This window comes from Sturnus vulgaris, chromosome 1 (assembly GCF_052056855.1).
Source record: "Sturnus vulgaris isolate bStuVul1 chromosome 1, bStuVul1.hap1, whole genome shotgun sequence".
Taxonomy (NCBI): Eukaryota; Metazoa; Chordata; class Aves; order Passeriformes; family Sturnidae; genus Sturnus; species Sturnus vulgaris.
This window is the reverse complement of record NC_142243.1, coordinates 65349025-65372023: the sequence shown is the minus strand read 5'-3', so window position 1 is coordinate 65372023 and position 22999 is coordinate 65349025. Positions and strand designations below refer to the sequence as shown.

At 38.7% G+C, this 22999-nt stretch overlaps 1 long non-coding RNA gene across 3 annotated transcripts in view; it reads right to left on the bottom strand.

Moving 5' to 3' along the window:
* Positions 1-22999, bottom strand: part of LOC148225265 (uncharacterized) — a 192845-nt gene that overhangs the window by 60310 nt on the left and 109536 nt on the right. The window contains exon 11 of one of the 3 annotated variants that reach the window (XR_015805046.1): positions 20517-21628. The exons of 1 other annotated variant lie outside the window; for it this stretch is intronic. This is a non-coding gene — a long non-coding RNA (uncharacterized LOC148225265). Of the gene's footprint in view, positions 1-10557; positions 21629-22999 lie in introns of those variants that run through there. One more of the 3 variants, XR_015805048.1, reaches the window with a different exon arrangement.

Genomic DNA, 22999 nt, shown 5'->3' with positions numbered 1-22999 from the left:
CCCAGATATTATAGACATTTTAGCCAAAGATAAATTTTAAGTCATAACCAATAGTACACTACTTTTAAACCCTAAGTTAGCATTTGATATTGAAAAAACACTTACAAAATATGCTAATTTGGAATTGATCTTAAAAAATTATAAAGTTTTCAGCAACTTGACCTTCTTCACCTCAGCTGGAATGTCATGCTACACAAATGCAAGCAGTTTTAGCTATAATAACCACTGTTCTTTCACTGCTGATTGTGCTTTCAGTAGACACAGAGCCCATGGACAGTGTATGTAAAGTATATTTAGTTTTCTAACACATGGTGAAAAATCATGAATGCAGTTCTTTAGTTCTGACCTTTAAATAAGCCAGTTTAAACACCAGTATCATACACCTTGCCTTCTGAGGACAGAAGTTATGTTCAGCTGAACAGTCTAACAGAGGCCAAGGAGATGAATGGTGTGTGCCAGACAGTACCTTTACATTATGAAAAATTACTTTAGGATTCTCTATGCCTGTACCCGGCCAAATAAAAGTGCACTGTCACTACTGCTGCCACCAAATTAAACTAATTAGTCCCAGCCAAATATAAAACCACTGGATTTGAGCCCAGAGGAGCACTGGAGAGACACAATTCCCTGATGCAGCTGCTGGGTACTGCTGCCAAGCAGCAGGTCAGCATGGGCAGTGGCACTGAAGGAGTGAGGGAGCCTGGCCCTCAGCACAGCATCCTCAGCTAGACCCAGACTAGGGTTCCCTCTGAGCCCAAGAGCTCTGAAGTATCTTTATTCTAAAAGAGGCCAGCCGGGTTCCAAACCTCCACAATTTCTTCATTTGTGTGGTGGTACTCTCCAGGCTATTGCCCTATTATTGTTTCTTTCAGGCTTCACAAGCAGGATTGGCAAATCTCAGATGTCCTAGTGATAAGTTAAAGATAGGAAACAACTCTGATTCACTAGCCCAGCACTACACGTTCAAAGCTTCAAATAGCCTTTGCAACACATAGGTAACTACTGCAGTCACCAAAAGTATCTGTTTTCTAATTTCAAATGTAGCTGTTTCCAGAACGTGGTAGCTCTGACTCAAATTTATTAGATTTACAGGCACACATGAGTAGAGGGCTACATGCAACCTTGAGAGCTGAAGCTGCCCAAAGTTACAATTTTTATCTGTATTGAACTAGAGAGGCCAATAAACTTGTTTAGAGGAATTATTTTGCTGTCTTTTCTTCCTGCCAAGCTCAACCTTCAGCCTTTGCACTGCCCCTGCCAAGCACATCCAAGAACATTTTTCTTTCAAGCCCCTGTGTTTGCCCTGACACTTCCACTCCTGTGCTTGTGTGCTGCAGAAGGTTCAGGGCATCACACTCACCATATGTGACTGCCCACAGAGACGATGAGGACACGGCCAGCAGCTGGCAGGAAAAGTGACATTCTCTTACACTGATGTGACGTTTAATCCTGGGCTCAGTGAAATGTATGGCACTATATTTATTAAATAGCTGAGCCATCCTACAACAGCAGAAGTTGGCTGCAGCTGTGACAGCCTGTGAACTGGTCCAGGAAACTGGCTGGAGGTTTCTGAGGAAGAAAATCACTGCTAACTTTTAGCATCTTCCAAATAAGTTTTCCTTTACCAGGTGTTGCTACACCTGATGGTGTCATCAGCAGAGCAGGCAGTGAACCCCATTCCTGACTGGCTGGTTCCTTCAGATTTGTGGGAAAGGAAAGAGTCAGCCAAACCTGCCTGCTCTGCAGTGCAGTATGTGACAAAGGACACTGGGGACACCACTGGGGAGACAGCCCCCACAAGGTGGCCCATCCCAGCTCTGTCTCCCCTTTCCTGTGACTAGGGAAGTCAGTCATAGCTATAAGGTTCCTTATTATAAGAAAAGCCTAGATAGAAACATACACGCATACACACACACACACACATGTACACACATATACATATTTACATTCACACATGGATACCTATATATGTGTGTGTTTATATATAGGCATGACAGAGCTATGATGAAGCTGCACAGAATTCAGCATATCACTGCTTTCACTGCTTTTCCATTTGAGCCGTGTACAGCAGAAGGATTTTATTGGATTTTTCCTTTTTTTTTTTTTTTTTTTTTTTTTTTGTTACCTTGCCACTGTAGACAGGAGCAGTTTGGGGGAGGGGAAGGATGCCCAGAGGCTACTCCATAAAGCTGGGGCGCTGCTGCCATCTAGTGAGGTGTGTCTGCCCAGGGATGCACACATATACACACACGGCAAGGTGTGGGGACACCTTTCTGTTCGTGTTTGCCAGGTAAGGCCGGGAGCATCGTGCCACTCTGAAATTAAAGGGGCAGTCTGGAAGCTGAGCCGTAGGACAACATGGCATACAGCAGAAGTGCCTGTTTCCCATAGGGAAGCCTGCACTACAGCCAGGTTACAGCCTGTGTGGGAGCAGTTCATTAGGATGGTTCAGTGAGGCTGTATCAGATTCTGCTAATGCCTGAACATTATCATTTCAGAGAAAATATATAAAATCAGTCCAGATTTTACTAGGGATCAAATTATGGACGTGACAGTGATTGGAGCGTTGTGTATGAATTGTCACGGGAGACCCCAACCCTTGTGAGCACAGACTGCTGTCTGACAAAGGTAACACTGAAATGCAGCTTCCCTTCACAGATCACTTCCACGTGGGAAAAACAAAGGACCCTTTCCACATCCAAAACAGATCTTTTCTGACCTATAGCTGGTTCCTACAGTTTTAGATCACTCTGCAATAGTCAGGAATAAAAAGCAGATGAAGAGATACAAAATGCAAAGTACACTAGCTACAGCTTCACTTGCAGAAAGCTTTGTGATTCATATGTCTTATCCCAGAACAGGAGGAACAGAATAACCCAGGAGAGAGGCACCGGTCTTGGTGGGCTCCGTGTCATGTCACACGAGAACGTTGTAATCTTGCAAAGCCATCACTTCCACACCTGTGGCCTGTCCCCTGGGCTCAATGGCTCCCTGCAGGGGTAGATGGGAGAATCCAGAAAGAAATCCTAATATACCCGTGTGGGAAAGGGAATGAATGGATGACATTGCGGTGTGAAGTCAGGAAGGGGGTTAGTTTTGAAGCTATTGAATTAAAGCTACAGAAGAAAGTAAAAGGTCTGGCTGGGCATTTGACGTGCTTGTTTGAGAGCACTGCTTCATCCCATGGCACATCAAATCTGTTCCTCCACAGGGAGTCCTAGACACATGGTTATCTTATGAAGCAGACATTTGGCCTATTTTCCTAAATATGCTGACAGACCTAAAGATGGTACTGTAAAATATAGTTTGCTAAATTGTCTGAGAACTGATGGAAAAAGAAAGCACTTAAAGTGCTTTCTTAATTACTATCCATGGCTTATTGTGTTGGTTTTGACTGTGAGAATATTAATTCTCTCCATAGCAGCTTATATGGGGCTGGGTTTTGGATCTGCACTGAAAACAGTGTTGATAACACAGAAAAGTTTTTGTTATTGCTCAGCAGCACTTACACAGCATCAACAACTTTCCTGCTTCTCCTCCTGCTCCTCCAGCGAGGAGGCTGGGGGTGTGCAAGGAGCTGGGAAGGGACACAGGCAGGACAGATGACCCCAACTGACCAAAGGAATATTCCATACCATATGGCATCATTCCAGAGTATAAAGCTGAGAGAATAAAGAGGAAGTGAGGATGTTCAGAGGGATGGTGTTTGTCTTCTCAAGTCACAGTTCCACGTGATGGAGCCCTTCTTCCCTGTAGTTAACTGGACATCTGCCCATCCATGGGAAGCAGTGAATTATATCTTGTTCAGCTTGATTGTGTCCATGGCTTTTGCTTTACCTATTAAAGTGTCTTTATCGCAACCCAGGAGCTTCTTCACTTTTACTCTTCCTATTCTCTCCTCCGCCCACCATGTGGTGAGTGAGTGAGCAGCTGCACGATTCTAGTTGCTGACTGGGGTTAAACCACAACACTCACCAACTCTGAGAATTAAAGTCTTCCAAGACTTCTTCCAGTCTTCCAAAACTTTCTGTAACCTGGATCAAAGTAAGGCCATTTTGCAGCCTCTGCTCTTGCATTATGGACTCCCCACTGACTGACTCAATTGCTCACGGGTCTGAACCATGCAGAGACTGATGTTTTAGAGAGGTGTATTTTTGATTTGCACTTGGATAATGGGTCTTCTAAGAAAGTATTCTTTTTCTGTTTCATTCCCCTTTTCTCAGACTCATCTAGATTCTGAGGATATGAGTGCTCTTACACTGCCCAAGAATTTACTTTTCTTTTAAATATGTGGAATCAGTCTTATGCTCTGATCCTGGAAGAGCTTATGAAGATTTAGCCTCATGCCTTTATTCTAGTACCTATTAACTTCATGACAAGATTATGCAGTTATGTAGATATTTGCAGGAATTGCCACTGCATGTTGTTAAATTGAGCATATAAGGCAGTGTTCCTATGATATTGTAGAAAAATATCTGTGGCCAAAGAAAATGTCTGAAAATCATGACATTTTCACTGACAGCTATCATATTTTTCCCCTGGAAAAATATAATAAAAATCCATAGTCTAATATTCAAGCTTCCCCTAAATCAACCAGTCAAGCAATAGTTTCTATTCTATCCAACGTGAGTGACAAATCACATTCCTATCTGAATAAGACACTATAGATGATAACACTTGAAGCAAATTGTTTCCAAACCTTTATCAGACTAAAACATCTGAGAACAGATGGCACTCACCCAGAATAAAACCACTCTAAAACCTGGACAGAGCTGTAATACTAAAAAAAAAAAAAAAAAAAAAAAAAAAAGAAAAAAAGAAAAGAAAAGCCAAACAAAAAATGAGGACTGATTTTAGAGCAAAAATTTTAAGGCAGGTCTTCTGCTGGACATCTAGAATAGGTGACTCCAAATTAGAGATTAAATATAAACAAGACTTTGCCCTCAAAATATATATGTTGCTTGCATCAGTCTCTACTATAATGGAACTTTTACCAGGCAGAGGATGAACTCATAGAGCGCTGGAGTGAGTGAAAGTGAGTGAAGGAAAATTATTGGTGCAATCATCAGACTGCCAGAAATGGCCTTTTTCCATCTGACCTGTGAGGAATAGAATCTGTTTTAGCCTCAGTACAAAACTGAGATTCCCATTTGACTTTCTAGAGACCTTCATAGCTCCTTCCCTGGTTTTCTTCCCTTCTCTCTCTTTCCCACCAAGCCACACTCATGTTGAACCATGAGCTATTCTGTGCACAGTTTAGCACCTGCAAAAGAGCCCCAACCAACACACATACCACACAGGAGAGGCAGGGGATGTAATTCACCACTACAAATAATTTATACTTGAAGCCTAAGTGCAAAGAGATTAACTCTGAGGCCTGTCAAGATACTGCTGCTATTTGTTGCACCACACCAAGCAGCAGCACTGTTGTTAATCTTTGCCACAAGAGGCATGTATTATATTTTATAACACTATGAGCAATCCTCACATGCTTTCTAAAAGGAGGAGAGCCAAAAAAAAAAAAAAAAAAAAAAAAAGCTGAGAAAAATAGTAAGGTAGGACAGTAAAAAGAAACGCAATGAAACAAACGTGCAGCTAAGAGTCATCTTATCCTGCTATATCTGTCCTCCCCTCTAGACACCCCTATGGAGCTATTTTAGTAAGTTTGGCTATTTATTATATTGTAAGCCCTGCTGCTTGATTTATTGGGCCTTGGTTGCCTCAAGGAGTGAGAAAATCTCTTTCCCTTCTCAGCTTAGAACAGAAGAAAGTTTTATTACCATCTCTGTGGTGCCCCCTGGTCCTTTCTTAGTGATGCTATTTCTGGCATAGACTGATTGAAAAGTGCTTCTGTCCCCCACATGGCTGCCAGTTTGACACTTTTTGACATTTCTAAAAACTCGTGCTCTTCCTGCCAACTCCCTGTTGCTTTCTAAACCTTTTTAATCCTGAAGAATGCAAACTAATCTACTGAGAGAAAGAAGCTGGTCCTGGGAAGCAGAGCTAGAAATGTCAGAGTGGTAGAAATGATAAATTTACCTGCTAGGGAAAGAGACTTAACACAGGAGAGGGGCTGTTAAGAAACGTTGCTGATACTGTGGCCAGTTAATATTATCTACTCTAAAGACAGTATATTATTTAGCAGAACTGTGTAATATCTTCTCAAAAAAAGAATGGTCTGGAGGCAAGCACAAAGCATGGTTAATCAAGTGGAATAAAGCAGTGGTCCCTGAGGGAGACTTAAACTACTTAGATCTAAGTATAGCTAATAAAAGTTAGCAATTCAAGAGAGTTTCCAAAAGGCTTTATTATTATTATTGTTGTGTCACGCCTGATCTTTTGAATGGAAAGGTCAAAGAGCCTATTTTGTCCTAACCTGATAGATTTATTTTCCACAGAGTACTCTACATATGCAGAGAACATCAGGCCCCAAAAGACCCCCTCTTCCCTCTTCTCACTTTCCACACTGTACAGTTACTTTTCAGGCGGCCTCCTAATTCCAGAAAGAAATAGACAGTTTCTATTCTAGCACCATAAAACAATAAGCTCCAGGTTCTAGAGAGACTCTTCACATTTCTTTACCTTGTTACATTCACAATGATGCATTTAAAATAGATGTCCTCTGTCGTTTCTTTGTACCCATAGCTCTTTACAGACACAAGGCTACCTTCAGCCACTTAACCAGGAATCTAAAGACAAGGCTTTCCATCTAGGCTGCAGGCAGCAAAATGCAACCATGGTTTACCCTCAAGCAGGCAGCACTACTAGCAGGAAGCCCAGTTTAAAGAAAAATGAGTTGTAATGCACATAGGTGATAAGGGCTCTAAGCCATACTTCTCAGGTGCCTGTTTTTCTTAATTCATTGCTCTAACATGTTGGAAGCAGACATATTCCCTTCAAACTCTAATATTTCCCATTGACTGTGCCTGGCTGGAGCTGGCTGCTCAGCACCCTTCCAGCCCAAGCACACCTATCCCCACCCCAGCACAGTTCCTCCCTGGCAGCATTCAGAAAACCTTACATTCATTGAAATGTAATTGGGGTAATCATAAGATTCCCTAAATACCACCTGGGTTTTCATTGCTGTTTGAAGACATCAGAGGCACTTGACTGGTAAAAGCACAGAAGTGCAAGGATTCAGGAGAAACTGGGCTGTTCAATTCTGACTATAAACAGAATATTTTGAGATCAGACAGTCTGACACTATTTTTTTATTACGTCTGAATAGCAGAAGAATGGATTAGACATTGACATTTCAACATAATAATTGTCAAAAATAACTTAGAAAATGCATCACCAGGAAAATAAAAGTTTCTTTTTAGTGAAAGATTCACCACTTCTCTAGCTTTATGAACAATACAGCAGCAAAGAGCAGAACTCAGCCTTCAACTAGGTTTTTTGTTCCTACCAAAGGGCAAGACAGAAAAAATACAAAGACACCAACAATGATGATCAATAGAGAGAACACTTTAGATGACATCCTGGGCTAGCTTTAAAATGGGATTTATATGTATTTTCTTTGACATTTGACAGCATGTATTCCAGTACAACACAGAGGTTCCCTTCTGTGAAGCACTGGCTTATGAGAAAAACTTCTAGAAGAAAGTGAAGAAAAAAAACATTAATGAACAGGAAAGTATTTATTAGCTTGGCTTCATCTGTGTCCATCAAAATCTTGACTTTCTCTTACACTCTTCTCTGTGACAGGTCACTTCTGATGCAAAATCTAGAACACTACCATTGAAAACTCCTGTACAAATTGAAATAAAGTCCAAAGACTTAATTTCAGCAACCTTACATTTTACATACCCCAGAAAGAGGTATCTATGTGACTGCTCTGTATGGTGCAGAACTATATGCAGCCTTGCCATCTGGCCTGGAAGGGAGTTTGACACTGGAGCAGAAGCAGCAGTGAAAGGTGCTTGCAGTGCTGCTTACTGTTGCTGATATTAGTAATTCAGCTCCATTAAGCTGATACATACTGGATTCATTAGAAACATGAAATGTATTGAAGAAACCAGAACTCTGCATTCCCTGCCTGTTAGATTAATAAATTCCATGAAGTTGCATTAGACATCTCAACTAAGGAAGAACAGCACAGAAAAGGAAGCAACTCCGGGGGAAAACAATTCAAGAATACGAATGCATCCAAAGATCATAGCATGACCCACAGGATTTGCAAAACTGCCCCTTTTGCAAAGCATCCAACATACCTTTGACCTACTTATACCTTCAGACACTGGCATTTTGATGGCCTCTCTCTCAAGATGCCTCTTGGCAGTACAGGAGATTTTACCCAAATAACACAGGACCTGCTGAAAACTAGCTTAAACCTGCAAGGGCTAAAAGCAGCATGGAGAGTTTCACTGTTAGGCACAGCAGTGAACTCAGGAACTAAACCTGGAAGTTTACAGCACAAGGTTCAGTTGTCAGCTCCATCACTGGCATGTAATGCCACCCCGGGGAGATTCTTCCTTCTTGTCCAACTTTCCTGAGTCGGGAGGTTGAGAGGAAGATGGTCTCCTCCCACATCTAGTACAGTTCAGCTCTGATATCAAGGGATTGGTGTGGTACAAATAAAAATGGAGATATGTACAATTACTCTTCAAGGCCATCTCCAAATCTCTCAAGATTAGGATTGCTTCTCCTTCCTCAGACAGGCAGGATGCTCTTAATCTGTATCCTATTGCTGTGAAGAACTCATTTCCTTCAGGAAAAAGAAAATACACCTTCAGCAAATACAGAAATATCAGGCTGTCATTGGGAGGAAACAGGTGTGATACAGAATGTCGTGAGACAGCTTTCTCCAGCAGAGCTTCCCAGAGGCATCCCTAAGTGAGGGACAGGGGGAAGAAAGCTCTCCCGTAGGTAACCTTTTAAAAGGGCATCCTGGCAGTCAGAAGGCATTTGACTTTTGGAGGTCCCTGGGTCCCAAAGCCAAAATCTCTCTGCTTATTCTTCCCAGACACAGAGCTCAGAAATGTGAAAGAGAGCTTTAATTATAAACAGTAAGGGTAAAAGCCTGGTCTTAACAAGTCAGTGATGAAACTCTCCTCAGCTTCTCAAAGGTATTTCTAAGTTGCAGTGTTGGTTTTAGTTTTTAAGTTTATGATTTTTTTTTAACTTTACCTTCTGAAACGTGGGTTTGAAAATATCTGTGAAGCTGGCTACAATTGCTTGTGACCTATAAAATATATACAGTAGTGTGTTATCATATATTAGTGTGTTATTCTCACAATTTCCCCCCTCTCCTAAAGGGTACAGGGGATGCACTTTGGAGACAAAAATTCTATTTCAATTTTCAGGTTGTTGCCATGCTGGTCTCCAGAGTTCATTTTGTCTTTGAATTTAGAAAATTGGAATTCTTATCTCTCTGGCCATACATCCTGTACGATTTCAGTCAGATTCCAGACTCCCTGATACTTTTTTATGCTGCATACGTAGCACAACTGCAGAACTGAGTTTCTCAGCTCATATATCCTCTTTTGCCCAGACTAATACACTGAAGTCACAACGACCACAGCCCCTTTTCTGACTTTACATAGTGGCAGATTAGGGGGCCCAGAAAACCCTTTTCACTCCACACCACTGTGACATGAAAATTTTAGACTCATAGAGATAGTCTGCTGTATCTCTGTGGTAAGATTTACACTTCACAATGATTAGGACATTGAATATCCTTTACCTGTGAATTCTTTTGATTTATCCTTTACTCACTGAATTTTATAAGTTCATCCTTTCCTACTAGTGGTTATTAATTAGCCTTGAAGCAAATTTTCCTTTAATTTCACCTTTATTTCCATTGTAATCACTCCTCATACAACAGCAGCCTCTTATTTTTTCATGCTTGGTACACTTATATTGGAAAATGGGTTTATCTACAGAGTTACACAGACTATCACAATTTATAACAGTGTGTTTAATTCTTTGGAACCAAACTGAGCACTAACTGCCTTGAGCTGTTTGGTGGGAAATTAGATTTGTGCTAAACTGCTTAATGCTCTGGGGAATGCAGAATAAACTAGATGTGGCAATTTTATGAGTTCCAGAACTTCAAAATGACTATATTTTTATCACTATCACTGAGCTTGGATGTCATTATCTAAGATTTTTTTTATATATATCATTGTCCCAAAATGGATTTAAATTTTTTTAAAATGAGGAGGAAAGCAGGGGGAGGGGGTGGTTTATGCAAAACATTTCTAATTTAAAACACTCTACACACTTAAAACATGGAATAAAGAAAGACAATTTGGGAGCATTTTCATTTAAATTTTACCTTTTAGATAAGACTACGTCAATAAATGCGGTGTGTTTTCAGATTGGCAATCTAGAAGTAAAACTTAAGTTGAAAACATGAGAAAATAATTGTATCTTACTCCTTTTCCAAACTGCAGCAGAAGGACAGATCTCAAATCCATTCTTTCGTGACACTACCCAGGTCACATCAGAGAAGGGGGAAAGAAACAAAGAAATGATGATAAAATTATTTATGCTCAACCGTTTAAATAGGCATTCCAGCTGACACCACACTAATTCTGAATAACAGCACTGCTGTATGGACAAGAGTTCTTTATTTAAATTCCCAAGTGCTGTTAATGTAATATGATAATGCAACACAATTAGCTATTTCAGCAAGACCTGATATTACCAAACCTTTTATTGCATGATGAAGTGCCATCTCCATTATGAAATCTCATAAAATACATTTATCACGTCAAAAAATATATATTTGCAATAGGAGGACAATAGAAATTGTTAACAAGATGATGAAGCTTCTGGAGCAGTAATTATGTGGCTAAAAGGCTGTGATTGTCCCACAGTGCTTCTAAGGCAGGTTTCTGCAAGCAAGATCTGTATTGCAATGTTTTATGTTAAATTCACTGCCAATTCTGCCATTGCTAAGGACAAGAAAATTGATAATTTTCTTGTCCTTGGCAATGCTGTGGAAAGATAAAATACACAATGGAATAGTCTGGATTTGCAAACAAACTCCACACGTCTGCTGAGTTATGAAAATATAGGAACCCGTTCTTGTACTGAATGGAGAAGGGTTTGAATATTTCTGTATTGCTTTAGTATGATGAACAGGCAAGCCAAGCTTGACCCATCTGTCCAGTTGCTGTTGCCAGATATTGGCCCTCACAGAACTAAAAAAAAAAAAATTATTTCCAAAAAATTTATCTTCTCTTTTGGTTGAATTATCCAAAAAGCTCCTTGATTAGATTTTTTTTTTCCAATGATAGACCAATGAGCAAAAATCTCTGCAAAGACTTCACAGAGTTCTGATGGGACTCTATATTTTTAAGTCCTTGCCAATGAACATGTTTTCAAATAACTGGAGCTTTTAATAGGATTAGCTGTAACTGGGATCTGTGCATAAAGCCTGCTGTGACAGAGAACAAGGAAGAACTTGGACAGAAAAAAGAGAAGTAAGAATAGGCTAGGGTATCTAATGTATCATAGTTAAATGATCCGGAGATCCATACAAACCTGAAAATCTAAAAAACAATGAAAAAACTTGTCCTACTATGATATAAAAAAAAATTGTATGTACAGCATAAAAATCTGAGTCTGTAGAAACCTGGACTTCTACCTCAGTGCCTTTCTTGGAAGGAGATTTGAAGAGCCTGATGCTGTCCTCATAGAGAGAGACTAATTATGGAGACTAATATACTAAAGCTTTAATAAGGGCTATTGGCAAGTAATTACCTCCATTAGTATTTCTAGACACACATCATTGGAAATTATTGTTAAATGATGCCCTTTCCTGTCAGATGTGTATCTATCAAGGCAGTGGTTTTCATAAAGCCAATTTTAAATTTTGGGCAAGGAAAACAGAGTCTATTGAAAAGCAGATACATTTAATGAAACCAAGAACAGTACCTGTACTGTGTATGTAGATTGAAATCTTCAACCCATCCAAGTTGCTGAGCAGTCAGGAGTTAAAAGAGATTAAATGGATTTCATTCTTCAGTGTATAATGGAAGTAATTTCTTCCCTGCAACCAATAAGTCTGCAAAAGTTTTCATTAACTTCTCTTTACTGCTGATAAGACCTAGAAGAAGAGAACTTATCCAGCTGCTGTCTTTCTGGTTGTTTTTATTGTTAATTTTATTGCTCTTTTTGTTGTAGCAGCTATTATTTTAGGCATATGATTATTGTTAGCATGTTTCTTAGTACACAATGAAATTTAATAAATTAATATTATACATCACAATACTTGGATAAAATGAAATAATCATATTACTAAAGCATAATCACATACAGGCACAATCCCTAAAAACAAAATTATAATTAAAATCCATGTTTTATCAATATAGCTTGAACTTCAGTGCTTGGAAGGGCAAGTAGGAGGAACAGACACATGTACAGCTGCAGATACCACCAACAAATATGAATCATTCCTGCTTGAATTTTTACACTCTTTGTATGGTGAACCTCTCTCTGACATCAGTAGTACTGGTCACTAAGCACCGTACAATATAGTTGAAGAGATCAAAGAAGATCAATTTCTACCAAAAAAAAAAACCAAAACAAAAACCAAACCAACACAACTGCATCATTGTAAGTCTTCATTTGGGCAATTTTAGTGACATTATGCAAGTCTGCAGAGTTGGACAAGAGGAAAAATACATCATTTCCAATGACGGAAATATTTTTTTATTTTGGATATTTAATTATTTTAAATATCTATGCATATTTAATTTTAAGTATCTTTCAAACTAATAAACTTATGTTGTTATTTTAAAGATAACTTCAAAATAGATTTCTCTGTTTCTTTGGTACTTCATTAAATCCACCTTTCTAGATAAAGTTTTAAATAAGAGGCCTTTGCCATGAGACTCTTCAAGGTAAAGCTGAGCATGACCATTTTTTTGTCCTATGTTTCTTTGACCCCAGCTCAGTATGATGAAACATAGAAGTTCCCTCCAAGAAGAACTGGAAAAAGCAACAGTGACTGCCTCTCACAAGAGTCTGATTCATGTATTTCTAGGATAAGCCAAATGTAAAAAAAAAATCAGTGACTGAGATTTTAATAGAAACATCTTCATGTTTTTTAGTCTCTCAGAAGGAATTCTCCACTCCATGTAATTTTATCTTGGTACCATGGGAACCAGCTGGATCCCTGTGTTTTCATACCATCTGTATGTGATCACTGAAACAGGCACAGAAGTCTCACAGCCCAAGTGCTGCACACTTCTGGAGCTCTCCCCCAAGAACGAGCTGATGTTTGAGGTAAAGAAATGGCTGAGACTGAAGATCACTCCAGATGGTACAGTCCTGAAGGCAGCAAAAATACAACTGCAAGAATTTGAGATATAAATAAATGCCAGCTGTATATTAAAAAAAAAATTCAGATTTTGAGTGTATTTTAATGGTACTTACAAAGACACTCAGCAGGACTTGATATACTGCTATATGCCACTGGATTTCAGTGGAAAGTAACCTCCAAGGCAGTATCTTTGTAGATAGTATCTTGTACTTTTGGTACAAGCTGCACATCCCCACAGCAACCGATTTACAGTCCAAAATCCCTGATGCTGAAAACCTGATATTCCCCACTGCATCAATTTTAGGGGAAGTTTAGGTAAATTTAACACCAATCTGGCCCCTGAGTATTGGAAGCTCAACTTGTGGGTGAAGTTTGTGGGAAGGTTCAGTCTGCACCCTCTGGGGCTGTTCCCCAGTGCAGACCCAACACAGCAAGGTGGGCAGCTTGGCTTCAAAAGTAGAGTCAGGGTAAAGCCAGCAACTCCTAAAGTGGGTGCATCTAACTTGCTCTGGCACTGCTAAGCTGTTCCTACTTAATACTCCTCTTTGGCCACAGGAAGACAAAATGCCATTGTGAATTCATCCCTGAAACCCAGTCTGGTCTTAAATTTTAAAAAATTGAAATTATGAATATCCTCTGAGACTGCATCCTAGGTAGTGCCAGAGTATGTACAAAATAATTAAGTCATGGGATAAACCATGAAGAAAAGAATTTCATGAACTATCTTGGAAGCATTCCTGAAAGAAACTGTATACAGACTTGTTTTAAATCATTTATGTACCACCACAACCATAAATATTCCAGGAAATATTTTTTAACTAGAATTGTTATTTTCCTCATCAGTTATGCTCAATGGCTAATTTTGACTGTTCTACATGTCACTATCTCAAGCAGACAAAAACAATGGTCAAGGGGGCAGCATGAAGAATATTTCATCTGAGGAAAAGACGGAGTAATACTTAGAAAGATCTTTTTTTCCTTGTTTCTCCTCAACTATATTTTTTCCAGAAAAGAGGGAGTAATTTTTAATGCACTCAGAAGAAATCTGTCTGAGTAGTCAGGGCTATACTTAAAAACATGTGTAAATACCTATGGATAGACTTGAGTGCCTGGAGTAAGTCATTTAACACCAGTGCATGAGAGGATCCCAACTCAGGAGGGACTTTTGGGAGCTCTCCCAGAATCCTAAATGCTTGTTTAAGTTATTGGTTACTTGGATCATGAGTACTGCAGTCAGTCTGTTCTGGAGGAAGAAATCCTGAAGAGCAAATACAGTTTGATTAATTTCCCTGTTTATCCCAGCACTGCAGAGCACACAGAGCCCATCACGTACAGCCACATAAGACAAGACCCTCCTCTGGGGTCCATCACCTCCTCAGCCCCCCTTCAGTGTCCAGACCTCTGTCTTTAAGGGATGTTGGATTCCCATTGGATTGGTTTCACTTAAAGCAGTGCTAATTGAAAGAGCCCTCAGGTTTATTCTAGGAACTGAATGAGTTTGTCTACATACCTTCAGTGGAAGAAGAAACCTGGATTCAATGATTTTTTTTTTGTGATTCTTCTTCATTTATCATTTACAATCTTTGGCTCCTAATGAATATAGATCTATATATAATTGCATTAAATTTATGAGATGTGTTTCAGTATTAATAATTTCATATATATCAAAACACCTTTTGGAAGCTGGCCAAAACAATATATAAATTTCTGTAATTTTAAAAGGTAATAGCAGCAAAATACTAAATACAGGGCTGCAACAATGAGCTTCTCACATATTTCTCTCTCAAGATCCTGATTTAAATTCTGGTTTATCAATTAAAAAAAACACTACCAGCTTTCAAATTTTAATTTCCTTTTGAAATAAAGGTCTCATCTAGATAAAGCTGGTGTTGCTTGCCTCTCAATGCTCCCTACTTTCATTATACAGATTATTTTTCATACAGCTGCTAAATCCTATTTTCACAAGAGAAAAAAAATTTGCACCTCCAATCATCAAAGCAGCATAATTTAGGCCTTTATTATGTCAGTCATGAATTGTCTTTCTTGTGAACTCACAATGTCATAATATTCTTTCTGATTAATGAGGATCCTGCAATTACAGGGTAGGAACCGTCATGCTGTACTGCAGAGCCTGTCGAGAGGCAAAAATTACTGTTAATGCTAATGCGTTACCGGAGAGTTAGGGGTGGAATTATTACTGTCAGCAAATCCAAAGGGTCGGCACCCACAAGATGGATGGCTTTTGTCATTTCTGGAATGCAGTTCTGGGAGGCCAATGAACTTTCACATGGGACCTCACCAATTCCCACTGCCACTTTCTGCATGCTTAGTGCCCCTGTTCACATTATCTGGAGCACCTCTGCCCACCTAGGAGGCTGCCAGATGGAGGTGGAACAAAAGGGACCTAGGAAAGCTAGCCTGGCTAAATGGAAATCTATCACACCAAAACAAACCAGTTTCACTCTTCGAAGTATAATCAGCTTCTCTCGTGCAGGTGAAAGGCAAAATCAAATCAATAAATATTCAAATAAATTCTTGAATTGTTATAGGCCATTTGTTTCCTTTTTAGTTGCTTACAGTGCATTTTCCGACCTGTAATCACAATAAAATCAAAGAGATTTTACAAACCTGTGTACTTTATGGTACTTATTTTACACCCATGTGTGATCCCCACTATAGAAAACACAGGATTTTTGCTATAATTGTCTCTGTGACTTGGATAATTTAATCCTATGTCTAAATGGGAAAGGGATGTGACATTTTATGTGCTGCTTGAGTACTTTTCAAATTTTGCTCTCAGCATTTCTAAAGAGTACTTCAAGCTTTCTACTGTTTATTATTTCTCCACATCACTCAGTAGTACAAGCATATAATAAAGATCAAAAACATAGGACTTGAAATCTGAAAACCAATTTTTCCCTTTAGAAAATAAATACTCATGATGGGAATGATTAAATAACGAGCAGCATAAGTGATGTCAAAAACCAAAGTGTCTTTGATGCTGCACTTTCAGAACACAATATCATCTTCCTTGAATCCTCCTCTTTTGTCACATCTCCTTATTTAATTTCATTCTAGTAGGATGCATCATGTTTGAACAACTCAAGTGGGGAGGCTCATTCCAGCTTCCAATATGTCAATGCCATTAACTGAACACATGTTTTGCAGTGGAAGAGACTGGTTGATGTAGCAGTACAGTCATTATTCAGCAGACAGACATCCAGCTGAAAGCCATTAACCCAGAGAAAACAAATGACTGTTCTCAGGATTTGCCCCTCCAAGTTTATGCTGCTGTAAAGAAAAACATTTAGTCCCACACTGCAGTTCTCCACGTAAAGAGCTTTCTTTACAAAAAAAAAGCATCCCCTTCAAATGAACAAATCAGTTTAAATATATCTCTTAGCTTGGAAAAGCAACATATATTTAGGAAATCATTCCAGAAAGTAGGTAAAAGCAGAAACAAATAATGGTTTAAGGGTATGAACAAATATTGCACTATTTTCTATCACCTAAGGAGCTTCAAGCAGTCGGGAAGGGGAGAAGGAACAAAAACATTCTGACCTACCACAAGCTTTTTGAAGTTCTATTTAAAAGTAATAGTCTGTGATATGTAGGAGTTCAAGAGACTAGTTGATTCAGTTGCATTTCACTGTTATTAAAAATATCCCAGAAATGGTACCAGCCATAATATTTCAAGTACACTTCATGATCTAATGATAGTCAACAATCAAGATTGTTGGGTAAATAAAAGATTCAGATTTACAATATGCTGATGTTGCTAAAATCAGTGAGAGTTTATAACTTAGTTGAACTAGCATAACTAAGATTATGGTGGACCGCTCCATTTTATATGGCAAAATTACAAGAAAAGTTCACAACATAAACTCTTAGCAACTCAATATATTCCATGGAACAAATGAATTATATAAACAACAAAAATATTCATAGATTTTTCCATTGGACTTCTTTTCTTGGGACGTTTCCTGTAAAAGCTCCTGAGGAAGATGAATAATCATCTATATTTCTTTATGGCTCCTGGTAATACAAACTATGGCTTTGAAAATGTAAATTTATATACTGACTTTTCAAAACTCTTCAAATCTATTTATTTTGGAACAAAAAAAAAATCAGAGAGAAAAATGTATTTGAAGAGAGGGAACGAACATAGGGGCTTCATAGTGAATGAGGCTTGTAGACTACCAATTTCAGAGCCTCAGTTCTGATAAGTGGTAGTAGTGAACCTTTAGAGACAGTACAGTACATGACTAGGGAACATATTCATGCCTTGCCTGTCCTCTAAATAGTGCTAATCAGCAGGTTAAGTGTTTTTGAGCCAAAAGTTATATTCAGGGCAATGAACAGCAGCTGTCAGAGGATTGAGTTGCCATGAACTCGCCCGCCCTCTTTTGAAATTCATTTTGAGGAAGGAATTGTGCAGCAAAACCAATAAGAAATGAGTACTTTTTGGGACAGAGTAGAAAATGCCAACCATTGCAACTTCCCTCAACTCAGTACAGCCCCCACAGTCTACCAGCCCTCATCTTGGGAAACACAACCTTCCTCCCAGGAAGGAGAGACTAAAGACAATGCCGTTTCCTCTGTTGATCTTAATCCAATTGCCATTTGCATCTAGCAGCTCCAGTGTAAGCATTAGAAAGGACTCTCAAAATAATCTCTAAATGCACTGGTAGAAGTCACTTCTTGGCTAACAATGTCTTCTTGTTTCCACTGATCTCAGTGGAAATTCCTTGCAACTGCAGCAAAGCAGGACTGGGATGGGCAGCTTAGTGGGGAGAAGTGATCCATGTCCATCCTGTTCTGGCCTCCACATTCATCATCTGCACTCCACAATACAGATGTTCATCCTCATAGACCAGCATCTCATTCCTTCCTATTGCACAAAGAGATGAACACCACAGCAAACTTTTTTATTCCTACCCCTACCCCCATTGTTGCAGATGATTATCCTGAGCAATTTAATGCAGAAGATTGTCAAGCTTCATCTTCAAAAAAAACCAACCATTTCATTCCAGTATTCATCTGAAGGTTGTTCCACAACCTTCTGCAAGTTGGCTTCTTTTCCAGATGGCTAAAAACTGTCTTCTAATTATCAGCCTGAATTTATTCATGGGATCCATTTGTTCTTCTGCCAGTATTGTCTTGCAGCAACAAATTGTAGCCACAACTGAGTTGGGTTTCGATCAGCAAGTTGTAACCTAAAGATAAAAGGATCATTGTATTGCATTTGTTTAGAGTTTAATTTCCCCTATAGTTATTTCAATAGAAAATATGCAGTGAAGTGTTGAGAAATATGAATGAATGACATTGGCAGTTAAAATAATAGCTTATAAAGTTACATGACAATTAACAGTCTTCCTAAATTATAATTATGTTTAAATTATTACTATCTAATTATCTATATGTGTATATCTTTATGAGCTAATTATCTGTAGCTTGTTAAATATGTGTTCTACAAAATCTTCAGTCATTAATAGCAGATTAATTAAAAATGTATCAATAATTTGCTTTGAGGTTATTGCACAGAAAATAAATTTATCTCACATATTAACCTGATGAACTGATTTGGCTTGCTAGAAGAAGCCTTTGTATTCTGCTGATGTCTTTTGTAGTACCTGAGCCTTCTGCTGAGCTTGACCTTGGTCATCTCTGGGAGCCGTATTTCCCTGCTCCTGCTCCTGATCTTCCATGGTAAGCAGCCATCCCTCACCCTGCTGCCCACCTTCTCCTCTCAGGCAGTTACCATTTGCCTTCTTCACCTCCTTGTGATGTTGATAGATGGATTCACAGAAAACAGCTGGACTCCATTATAGCCTTGCAGCTAGAACCATTCTCATGGCAGACAAATAAACTCCACTGACACTGATATTTGTATTTTTTGCTTTACAAATTATAAAAGATTTTTGCTTCTCCAAAAAATGCTAAAAAAAAAAAGGCTAACTATTCCACCAGTCTTCGTGAGATCTCTCCCACACCTGTTGGAAACTATGATTTTGCTTTGCCTTAAATTAAAATAAAATGCCCAAAGATGACAGTATAGAGAAAAAGGATATAGGCAAATAGCATTTCCCATGAGCCTGAGTTGCATTAACAGTGGGCTGGCATTTTCTTTCTTTTAAACATTAATTCTTGAAACAGGGTAATATTCCTAAAGGCATATTTTTATATACATAGTTATCTACAATTTTATCCCCAAAAAAGTAATACATAATATGAAGATAAATAGTAGCAGGTAGTGGATTAATGGCTTGGTAATTTTTTAGAAATTTTTACAGATTATTTTGTAATATTTTTTGCCGCGAATATAACACTTAATTCTATCTTTGAGTCCAACATTTGAGTAAGTTTTGCACAGTCTCTCACTAAGAAAACATAACACCTCTCTAAGTTTTAAATTTGCTGTTGCTGAAGATGACAAGGAGAAAGCAGAGACTGCCATGTGACCATGAGAAGAAAAGTTGACCCTGGGCTTTTGCATTTCCAATGGAATATAAGTGCCCTCAGTGGAATAGAATCCAAGAAAAGAGGTGAAATTGCCCTTCCCCCTCCTTCTCCCCATCAATATAAAGATTCTGTGTGTGGTTTATTTTGCTCCTTAAAAAAAAAGAAAATCTGCTCCCCATGACAGCCTGGATTGTAAAAGCAGTATTTCAATTGGAAGATTAGTTAGCTTTCATGGGAATTAACAGAGAGTCCCATCATTCACAGATGACTTGGACAATAAAATCTGTTTTCTGTCATTAATCTGGCACCAAATGGCTGACTGGTCACCTACAGCAAGCTGTGAGAGATGGGAAGTGGGGAACAGTCATGTTTATTCACCAGATAGTACTGTGGAAAACAAACAGAAAATTATCTTGGGAAAACTGTGGACCACAGAGAAGTTCTTGTCCATTCAATGCAGGGAGCAAAGTTATTAATGTGATGCCTCAGAGATTTTCTCTTAACCACAGTTCAGGGAAGGAAGATATTTTCCTCTCATAGGAGGAAAGAACGGAAAAATAATATACAGAAGTTTGATAAAAGTACAAAGAATAAGCACTGACAAGTCTTTGAGGAGCTACTTATTCATTAATAATATTTACTTAGCAATAGCAGATGTTCAAATGTCAGCTTTTCAGTGTTTTAATACAGAATCTACTTTAATGTCATTATAGCAAGCCCTCAATATGGCTGTGGGCCAGATCTATGGGTTTAGAAGCACGCCTCTGCAGGAACCTACCTTACTCCATGTAGACAACTTGAGCAGGCACCAAGCAGTTGGAGAAAGGACTTCAAAGGTGGTTTGAATTTAAGCTTTGTTGCTCAAGCACAAGCAGTTTGTTCAGTTTGAAATTTCTAGTCCCAAACGCCATAAGAAGGCTCAGAAAATGTGTTTGCTGGGCAGCACGGAGGTTGCAGTACAGTACCATAGGCAAATCTCAGAAGGCAGAGTTTGGGTAAATTTATTGAAGCTGGCTGAAAATGAGTAGAACTAAAACTGAGATATTGGGACAGCAAACCAGTACCAGACTTCACCACAGCTTGGTCAGCTGAGCTCCACTTAACACCAACAGGTTTTCTGACAGTAAAGAATACATTCATGTTAGTTGCTACATTTACAGATTTCTGATTTTAAAGACGAACAAAAGCTGCCAAACTAGAAAAAATAAAGAAGTCTGTACCTGTGGAGCTTGGTTCTTCAGCCACCTCCATGATTATATAGCTGTGGATGCTTAGGCTCAGCTAAACCTTTCAACATTAACAAATCCATATCAAAAGCAACTGGCTGGTCATGCATCCAGAAGATACCAAAATATGCAACAGGAAGTGCAATTTTCCATCCTTCATTTCAGAACACTCTGCTGTACTGTGAACTCCTCAGTGACATTATGCTGAAAAAGGTGGAGATGGGTCCCCAGCCCAGCAGTAGTCAAGATATTTTGTATTTTCCCTGAAGTACAGGATGCCACTCAGCTCTGGGTAGTTGTGCTGTGCAGGAGCTAAGACCATAGGGGAAATCTTCCCTGCTTGTGTGAGGCTCTCTGCACTTTTCTTTTTTACTTAAATGGGTAATTTTTTGTGAGAGGAAAGAGCTGCTCACAGTGAGTGATGGTCAGATGAGTGCTACATATAAAAGAGTCTATGAGTCCAGGATCTTCTCTCCTCTCAGACACAAAATACACTCAGGTGATTAACAGGAGCTATTTTTCTTCCCTAGCAGTCTTTGACTCCAGGGTTAGTCCTCACAGAAGCAAGGACTCCCACCTGATCTTCTTATGGTTTTCTTTGGGGCTGGCTTCTCCCACGGACAGCCCATGACTAGTGACTGGTTTTCAAGTTATCGCTCAAGACCTTTGCATAAAAAAAAGACTCTAAGAGGATTCCTGCTAACTTACTTTAAATAAGAAATAAGTATTAAATTGCAGCAGTTGTGGCTGATTTTGTTCACTGCACCTGTAAAGCCTTGTAATAAAGCTACTTGCAACTGCATTTTTTTTGTTCATTATTAGCACACACTTGGTGAGCTAATTTTTCAGTTCAGCAGGTTTAATTGCAGCACTCTAAAGGAAACATGCTACACAACAGCAGCTCAGTGTGTGTGGCTGTGTATGTTCAGTCCATTTCTTTCTAAAACATACATAAGCACAGTAATGTTAACCTTTTTCTTTTGTGAAAACAAATACATTTAAGAAGTTCTAGTGCTCCATTCCAATCAAGACAAAGCTGAAAAGAAAATACAGTGAATATATCACGAAGGTACTGATCAACACTTTTTTTTCCTTCTGGAAATATATTTGTCCTCTTGGAGACTGAATTTTCACTGAAACAAAATACATTAGTGAGAAAACAACTTTGCAATGTGGTTCTTTTGGCACTAACAGAATATTCTACAGTAAAAAAAGAATTAAGAATTTTGAGCTGAAGAAAATTATAACCTTAGTCAAAAAAAATGAAAGAACAAAAAGAACAGTAGAGGACGGAGTTTAAGTCACTCCTATTCACTGGCTTGGCACAAAAATGTATCAAAGGTAGGAAACCTCCATTTTTTGTGAACTAAAATTAAGTATCATAAACCAAAATAATATTTGGCTTCACAGAAAAAGGTATTACAATAGTAATATTACACTCTTATACAGTGTTTTTTTATCTTTAGGTCTCAAGGCCACTTATAGTAAATGCACGTAAGTGTTGTTCAATAGTTACAAAATGCACAAAGCTTATTTATAAAATACTTGGTTTTTTAAGTGTTCCTCATCCATTTAAACACACTTAGATAAAAATGTGACCCACAAGGCCTAAATTGCCTCTTGCTTGCAGTGGCATACGGAAGATTCCCCCAAATTATTCCTACAAAGACCTCAAGTGAACCAAAACAATTGAATGGCCCAATCACATTTACAGAGAACATTAAAAGGATAAGAAATCAAAAAGCTGGCCCAAGTATATGGAAATTAATAGAAAGCTCTCCCATTTATTCCCACCCTAGATGAGAAGATGAAATACCCACCAAAATATTTGGTGTAGGGAATACACAATAATCCTGAAGAGAAAGATCTCAACTATTGCACATGTTTAGAAGTTACGAAGACAGATATGGAAAACAAGCTATCATATCCCTAGAATTAATAAGGCTTCCACACAGAAAAAAGATCTTTAGATTGTGGGACTTGCAGTCAGCACCAAAAGCTATTGAACAGTTTAAAGACAAAGACAAGATGGGAA